This window comes from Mustela lutreola, chromosome 8, assembly GCF_030435805.1.
Source record: "Mustela lutreola isolate mMusLut2 chromosome 8, mMusLut2.pri, whole genome shotgun sequence".
Classification (NCBI taxonomy): domain Eukaryota; kingdom Metazoa; phylum Chordata; class Mammalia; order Carnivora; family Mustelidae; genus Mustela; species Mustela lutreola.
This window is the reverse complement of record NC_081297.1, coordinates 38,308,081-38,316,711: the sequence shown is the minus strand read 5'-3', so window position 1 is coordinate 38,316,711 and position 8,631 is coordinate 38,308,081. Positions and strand designations below refer to the sequence as shown.

At 43.9% G+C, this 8,631-nt stretch overlaps 1 non-coding gene across 1 annotated transcript; it reads left to right on the top strand.

Moving 5' to 3' along the window:
* The first annotated feature begins 3,134 nt into the window (after positions 1-3,134).
* LOC131839997 (U6 spliceosomal RNA) lies at positions 3,135-3,241 on the top strand. Its single transcript, XR_009357117.1, has one exon. It is a non-coding gene; the product is annotated as a U6 spliceosomal RNA (small nuclear RNA).
* Positions 3,242-8,631: the final 5,390 nt, after the last annotated feature.

Below are 8,631 nucleotides of genomic sequence, written 5' to 3'. Positions count from 1 at the left end.
CCTGTGAGGATATATATTCCCTAATTCAATATGAATCTCATTATGAATAATAATTATCATAATAAATATGCTGATTTTTCTTCTATTTATTTTTAGGGAGGTATCCTTTACTGTTGAACATAAAGAAACTTAAGCAAGTCTGTCTTATTCAAAATTTGCATGCTGCTTTCTTATGAAACTAGATTATAGAGTTGTATGAAATAAATTCATGCAATTAAGACATTGATGTTTGGAAAACTGGGTGGTCAGTTTAGTATTTCAAAAGAAGATTTTAAATTTAAACCTTAAAACTGAGCTCTTTCAGCCTTATTTATAGACCATCCTTCATGCTTCATAAGTACTGCTCCATTGTAAACTAAGTAATAGTTTTTGTCACAGTGTATATAACGAAAATGGATTTTATATTCTATTATTTCAGAGTTAGTTGCAGTTTCTACAGCCTTACTTCCTTTTTTGAAAAATAGATTAATTCTACAAAAAGTTTTTTCCAGCTTTATTGAAAAAAAAAACAACATATTATAATTTTTAAATTTAAGAAATGATTTCTTATAACATTGCAAACTTTTAACATTGTGTAAATTTTGTACAATTTGATAAATTGGTATACATCTTTATTGCAATATAATCTACATAAAAATGTTAATACATCTACTATCTCGTATAGTTGCCACTGTTTTTCATGCATGTATCGTAAGGAATTTTAAGATCTACTCTCTTAGCAACTTTTATGTATATAGTACAGTAGAGTTAAACTTCAGAGGTCTTGTGGGTTTTGTTCCAGACTGCCTCAGTAAAGTGATTATCTCAATAAACTAAGTCAAATGATTATTTTTTTTGGTTTCCCAGTGCCTATAAAAAATTATGTTTCCCAGTGCATATAAAAAATAAACACTATACTGTACTGCTCAAAAGCATTTTTTTTTAAAGAAAAACAATGTATATACCTTAAGTAAACTAGTTCTGAGTTTTCAGTGGGTCATAATTACTGATCACAGATCACCATAACAAATACAATAATAATGAAAAAACTTGAAATATTGCAAGAATTACCAACATGTGACAGAGAGACACAAAATGAACAAATGTTGTTAGAAAAATGGTGGCAGCAGGCCTCTTTTATACAAGATTGCTATAAACTTTCAACTTGTAAGAATGTGATATATGCAAAGTTTAATGAAGGGAAGCACAATTAAAAAAGTATGTATATTTTATTAACTATGATCATCATGCTGTACATTAGATCCCCAGAACTTTTTCATATTATAGTTGCAAGTTTGCACCCTTTGACCACCTTACTCCACCCCAGGTTCACCCCTTGTCAACTCAACTCTAAGTTTCCATTAGTTTTCCTTTTCCTCAGATTCTCTATGTAAGGGATATCATAATACATAAATTAAAAAAATATATAAAATCTATGAAATATTTCACTTAGTATAATACCTTCAAGATCCATCCATGCTGTTGTAAATGGCAGTATTTCTTAATTTTTCATGGTTAAGTAGTATTCCATAGTATATATTTACCATACTTATTTTATTCATTCATCCATTAATGGATACTGAAGTTATTTCCATCTCTTGCTTAGAGTTAATAATTTTATAAATGAACATAAGAGTGCAGATATGTCTTTGAACAGTGACTTCGTTTCCTTTAGATAGATACGTAGAAGTGGGATTACTGAATCATATGGTAATTTTACTTTTAATAATATGAATCATCTCCATACTGTTTTCCATACAAATTTATATCCCTATCACAGTGCATAAGTTCCCCATTTTCCCCAATATTTACCAAAATTTGTTAGTTTCAATTTTTTGGTAGTATATATTCTAATATCTTGCTGTGTTTTTCAGAGGTAAACAACAACAACAACATAAGGACTTTGCCCTGAGATTTTTATGTTGAGCACTTTTTAATGCTCCTGTTGGTCATTTATATAACTTTTTTGAAAAAAAAAAAAGTCTATTGAGATCCTTTTGCTATTTTTTAAATTATATATTTTTTTCTATTTGTATCTGTTGGTTATTAACCTCTTTTCAGATATAAGATTTGGAAGTATTTTCTTACATTCTGTGGATTGTGTTTTCATTCTCTCTCTCTTTTTTTTGGCTATGCAGAAACTTTAGTTTGATGTAATACCATTTATTTATTTTTGCTTTTTTTGCTTGTGTTTTTGGTCTGGTATCCAAAAAACTATTGGCAAGACCACTGTCAAGGAGAATTCTTCCTATGTTTTCCTTTACGAAATTTAGTTTCATGCATCACCTTTAAGTCTTTAATCTATTTCAAGTTAAGACTTATGAGTGATATAAGGTTCCAGTTCCATACTGTTTATGTGACTATTCAGTTTTAAATATCATTTATTGAACAGACTATCTTTACCCATTAGATATGTTGGCCCCTGTCAAATATTAGCTGACTGTATGAAAGGATTTATTTCTGGACTCTCAATTCTGTTCTACTTGTTTATTGGTCTGTTTTTATGCCAGTATACTTTCTTGTTTTGAGCATGAGGGCTTTGTAGTATAGTTTCAAATCAAGAAGTGTAATTTCCCATCTTCATTCTTTCTCAGAACTGCTTTGATTATTTGTTGTCTTTTATGGTCTCATATAAATTTTAGGATTCTTTACTTACTTCTGTAAAAAAATAATGTTGGATTTTTTTTTAAGATTTTTAATTTATTTATTTGACAGAGAGAGATGACAAGCAGGCAGAGAGGCAGGCAGAGAGAGAAGAGGAAGCAGGCTTCCTGCTGAGCAGAGAGCCTGATGCAGGGCTCGATCCCAGGACCCTGGGATCATGACCTGAGCCGAAGGCAGCGGCTCAACCCACTGAGCCACCCAGGCACCCCTAACATTGGATTTTTGATAGGAATTGGATTTACAGATGGTTTTCGGTAGTATGGACATTTTAACAATGTTAATTCTTACCATTCATAAATATGAGCTATCTTTCCATTTGTGTCTCCTTCAATTTCTTTATCAATGTCATAGTTTATGGAGTACAGATCTTTCATCTTCTTAGTTAAATCTATTCCTAAGTATTTTTTACTTTTGATGCTATTGTGAATTAGATTGTTTTCTTTATTTTTTTCAGATAGTTCATCATTAGAGTGTTAAAATGCTCCTGTCTTGTGCTTACTTTGGCAGCACATATACTAAAATTGGAATGATGCAGAGAAGATTAGCGTGATCACTGAACAAGGATGACATGAAAAACTGGGAAGCATTCCATATTAAAAAAAAATGAAACAAAACAAAATTCTTGTCTTTTATATATTGATCTTGTATTTGGCAGCTTTACTAAATTTGTTTATTCAAATTTTTTTGTGAAGTTTTTAGGATTTTTTAACATGTAAGTTCATGTTATCCAAAAAAAGAAAATTTTACTTCTTCCTTTTTTTTTTTTTTTTTGGAGTCTCTTATTTCTTTGTGTTCCTTGTTTCTCTGGCTAGGACATCCAGTACTATGTCAAATGAGAGTAGTGAAAGTGGACACACTTGTCTTTCTTCTGATCTTTAAGGGGAAAACTTTCAAACGTTTTTGATTGAATATGAGATTAGCTCTGGGCTTGCAATATGTGTTTTTTCTTTAATGGATTTTTTAAATTATTTTAAAAAATTTTTTTATAAACATATAATGTGTTTTTATCCCTAGGGGTAAAACACCAGGTTCACACATTTCACAGCACTCACCATCACTCACCATAGCACCTGCCCTCCCCAATGTCCATACCCCCACCATCCTCTCCCAACACACCTCCCCCCAGCAACCCTCAGTCTGTTTTGTGAGATTCAGTCTTTTATGGTTTGTCTCCCTCCCAATCCCATCTTCTTTTATTTTTCTTTTCATACGCCCGAAACCGCCTATGTTGCATCTCCACTTCATCATATCAGGGAGATCATATGATAGTTGTCTTTCTCAGATTGATTTATTTCGCCAAGCATAATACCCTCTAGTTCCATCCACGTCATCACAAATAGCAGGATTTCATTTCTTTTGATGGCTGCATAGCATTCCATTGTACATATATACCACATCTTATTTATTGATTCATCTGTTGAAGGACATTTAGGTTCTTTCCATAGTTTAAGTATTGTGGACATTGCTGCTATAAACATTTGGGTGCATGTGCCCCTTCAGAATGCCACGTTTGTATCTGTAGGGTATATACCCAGAACTACAAGCACTGGGTTATAGGGTAGTTCTATTTTCAGCTTTTTGAGGCACGTCCACGCTGTTTTCCAGAGTGGTTGCACCAGCTTGCATTCCCACGTACAGTGTAGGAGGGTTGCCCTTTCTCCACATCCTCGCCATTCATCTGTCATTGACTGACTTGTTCATTTTAGCCATTCTGAACGGTGTGAGGTGGTATCTCATTCTGGTTTTGATTTGTATTTCCCTGATGCCGAGTGAGGTGGAGCATTTTTTCATGTGTCTGTTGGCCATTTGGATGTATTCTTTGCAGAAATGTCTGTTCATGTCCTCTGCCCATTTCTTCATTGGATTATTTGTTCTTAGGGTGTTGAGTTTGATAAGCTCTTTATAGATTTTGGATACTGGCCCTTTATCTGGTATGTCATTTGCAAATATCTTCTCCCAGATAACTTCTGACAGTCATCTTTTGGCTTTGTTAACTGTTTCCTTTGCAGTGCAAAAGCTTTTTGATCTGATGAAATCCCAATAGTTCATTCTTGCCCTTGCTTCCCTTGCCTTTGGCGATGTTCCTAGGAAGAAGTTGCTGCTGCTGAGGTCAAAGAGGTTGCTACCTGTTCTCTCCTCAAGGACTATGATGGATTCCTTTCTCACATTATGCTTCTTCATCCATTTCCAGACTATTTTAATGTATGGTGGAAGGAAATGGTCCAATTTCATTTTTCTGCTTGTGGCTGTTCAATTTTCCAAACCCCAAGGCCAACGGCTCCTTCTCTACCCCGGCGGCGGCGTGCTGTGCCTTCCCCAGACTTGCTCCTGGGGAGCATAGTGACAGACGTGTGCAACCATGCTTCTCTCTCAGGCAGAGGGGAAGCTAGGGCAAAGAGTATTTCGCTCCATGCGGGAATCTTCCACAGTGCTACGGAAACTAACTCAGGCAAGCAGCAGCATCCCCAAACCCAACCCTGGTTTCCCAACGAATGCTGTGCTTTCCCAGGGGAGATGCCCAGGCAAAGAGGATTTCGCTCCACGTGGGATTATTACACCGTGCTGTGGAGACTAGGGAAGAGCCCCTGGAGAGCTGGTGCCTCTTGGGCCTTTCTTTCCCGGGCTCCAAGTTCGCGCCCGGGGTTCACCTTGCTAAGCCGAACTAAGGAGACACAATCACAACCCTGCAGCAGCCTGCGTGGCCTAGCATGGCACTCTATGCCTATTACCATCTCCTGGCGTAGGTAAGGCTTTGCCTTTTGCTCCGGCGCTCAGGCAGACACGGGGTCTAGGCCAGTGCTTTCACCACAGGAGAGAGGAGGCGAAAGGATCCCTGCACATGGCCCGGGCACTGGGATGGGGAACTGTGGGGGACTGTCTCCACTCCTGCCCAGGCACACCCCCTGCCACCCACCATGCTGCAACATCTTGGTGGAAGGTGGCATATGACTGCCCGTTTCTCCATGGGGTTGTTTCTGCGAGTTCCGGGTTTGGAACCTGGTGGCAAGCCCAAGTCTGCCCTTGGGACAGGTGGCCAAGGAGATGCTTTCCCTTTGGGACCAGAGGCACAGGACAGGCCTGTCTTCTGCCCAACTCCTTCCTCAGAGTGGAGCATGCGCGCCTGCCCTAGTTGTCCCCTCATGTCTCCTTAGAAGGCAGGCTTCCATCTCTCTGCACGGGGAGCGGGTGACACCTGTCTTGCCACCAGCTTGCTGTGCGTGCCATGGCAGGTTATCCTTATTCCCCAGCGTTTCCCAAACCCAAGGCCAAGGGCTACTTCTCTTCCCCGGGGGCGGCGTGCTGTGCCTTCCCCACACTTGCTCCTGGGGAGCGCGGTGACAGACGTGTGCAACCATACTTCTCTATCAGGCAGAGGAGATGCTAGGGAAAAGAGGATTTCGCTACATGCGGTATCATCCACCGTGCTGCGGAGACTCGCTCAGGCAAGCAGCAGCAGCATCCCCAAACCCAATTCTGGTTTCCCAACTAATGCTGTGCTTTCCCATGGGAGATGCCCAGGCAATGAGGCTTTCGCTGTATGAGGGTTTCTCCCACCATGAGATTGGGCTCTACAAGCAGCAGCAGCCCGCAGAACATTTCTCAGTGAATGCTGTGCTTTCAAAGAGACTTTGGTTTGCAGTGAACAGCACTTCGCCGCTGCTTCCTCAGCAAGGCTTCAGTCGCATCAGGTAAGAAGAGATGCGGAAGAGCTTGTTCCTCTTGGGCCTTGCTTTACCGGGCTCCATGTTCGCGTCCTGTGATGGCCAGTTCTTTCTGGAGGTTGTTTCTCGAGTTCAGAGTAGGCGCCTGGTGGCAAGCCCATGGCTCCACCGGGACAGGTGGCCAAGGAGCTGCTGTCTCCTTGGGCCCAAAGGCTCAGGACAGGCATGCTTTCTGCCCAGACTCCTTCCTCAGAGTGGAGCCCTTTCCCCTGCCCTAATCTTCTACTCGTGTCGCCTTAGCAGCCAGGCTTCCGTCGTTCTGCAGTGACAGACGTGTCCCTTTCCTTAAGGCTCTTTCCACAGGCGCCACCGCGCTTCTCTCTCAGGCACAGGGGATGCCCGGGCCAAGAGGATTTCGCTCCATGCGGGTTTATTACACCGTGCTGTGGAGACTAGTTCCGGCAAGCAGCAGGCAGCATTCCACAGACCCGACTCTGATTTCCCAAAGAATGTTGTGCTTTCCCAGAGGGGATGACCCGGCAAAGAGGCTTTGCTCTATGCGGGTTTGTCCCATCTGCTGCGAGTACTAGTCTAAGGCAAGCCACAAAAGCAGCCCACAGATACGACTCTGATTTCCCAGCAACTGCTATGCTTTCACAGAGTTTTTCCGCTTGGCGCGAACAGCACTTCGCTGCTGCTTCCTCAGCAAGGCTTTGGTCGTTTGCTCTGTCGCGGCAGGGAAGAAGAGCCACGGGAGAGCTGGTGCCTCTTGGCCTTCCTTTCCAGGGCTCCAAGTTCGCGCCCGGGGTTCACCATGCTAAGCCGAACTAAGCAGACACAGTCACAAACCTGCAGCAGCCTGCGTGGCCTAGCATGGCACTCTATGCCTATTACCATCTCCTGGCGTAGGTAAGGAGCTCACGAGGACTCGGGGTCTAGGCCAGTGCCTTCACCACAGGAGAGAGTAGGCGACAGGATCCCTGCAAACCCCCCGAGCACTGGGTTGGGGAACAGTGGGAGACTGTCTCCACTCCTGCCCCGGCACACCCCCTGCCACCCACAATGCTGCCACATCTTGGAGGAAGGTCGCATCTGACTGCCCGTTTCTCCATGGGGTTGTTTCTGCGAGTTCCGGGTTTGGAACCTGGTGGCAAGCCCAAGTCTGCCCTTGGGACAGGTGGCCAAGGAGATGCTTTCGCCTTGGGACCAGAGGCACAGGACAGGCCTGTCTTCTGCCCAGACTCCTTCCTCAGAGTGGAGCACGCTCCCTTGCCCTAGTCGTCTCTTCATGTCGCCTTAGCTGGCAGGCTTCCACCTCTCCGCACGGGTAGCGTGTGACACTTGTCTTGCCACCGGCCTGCTGTGCGTGCCACGGTAGGCTATCCTGCTTCCCGAGCGTTTCCCGAACCCAAGGCCAAGGGCTCCTCCACTTCCACGGGGGCGGCGAGCTGTGCCTTCACCACACTTGCTCCTGGGGAGCGCGGTGAGAGACGTGTGCAACCATGCTTCTCTCTCAGGAAGAGGAGATGCTAGGGAAAAGAGGATTTCGCTCCATGCGGTATCATCCACCGTGCTGCGGAGACTCGCTCAGGCAAGCAGCAGCAGCATCCCCAAACCCAACTCTGGTTTCCCAACCAATGCTGTGCTTTCCCAGGGGAGATGCCCAGGCAATGAGGCTTTCGCTGTATGAGGGTTTCTCCCACCATGAGACTGGGCTCTACAAGCAGCAGCAGCCCGCAGAACATTTCTCAGTGAATGCTGTGCTTTCAAAGAGACTTTGGTTTGCAGTGAACAGCACTTCGCCGCTGCTTCCTCAGCAGGCTTCAGTCGCATCAGGTAAGAAGAGATGCGGAAGAGCTTGTTCCTCTTGGGCCTTGCTTTACCGGGCTCCATGTTCGCGTCCTGTGATGGCCAGTTCTTTCTGGGGGTTGTTTCTCGAGTTCAGAGTAGGCGCCTGGTGGCAAGCCCATGGCTCCACCACGGACAGGTGGCCAAGGAGCTGCTGTCTCCTTGGGCCCAAAGGCTCAGGACAGGCATGCTTTCTGCCCAGACTCCTTCCTCAGAGTGGAGCCCTTTCCCCTGCCCTAATCTTCCACTCGTGTCACCTTAGCAGCCAGGCTTCCGTCGTTCTGCAGTGACAGACGTGTCCCTTTCCTTAAGGCTCTTTCCACAGGCGCCACCGCGCTTCTCTCTCAGGCACAGGGGATGCCCGGGCCAAGAGGATTTCGCTCCATGCGGTTTTATTACACCGTGCTGTGGAGACTAGTTCCGGCAAGCAGCAGGCAGCATCCCACAGACCCGACTCTGATTTCCCAAAGAATGCTGT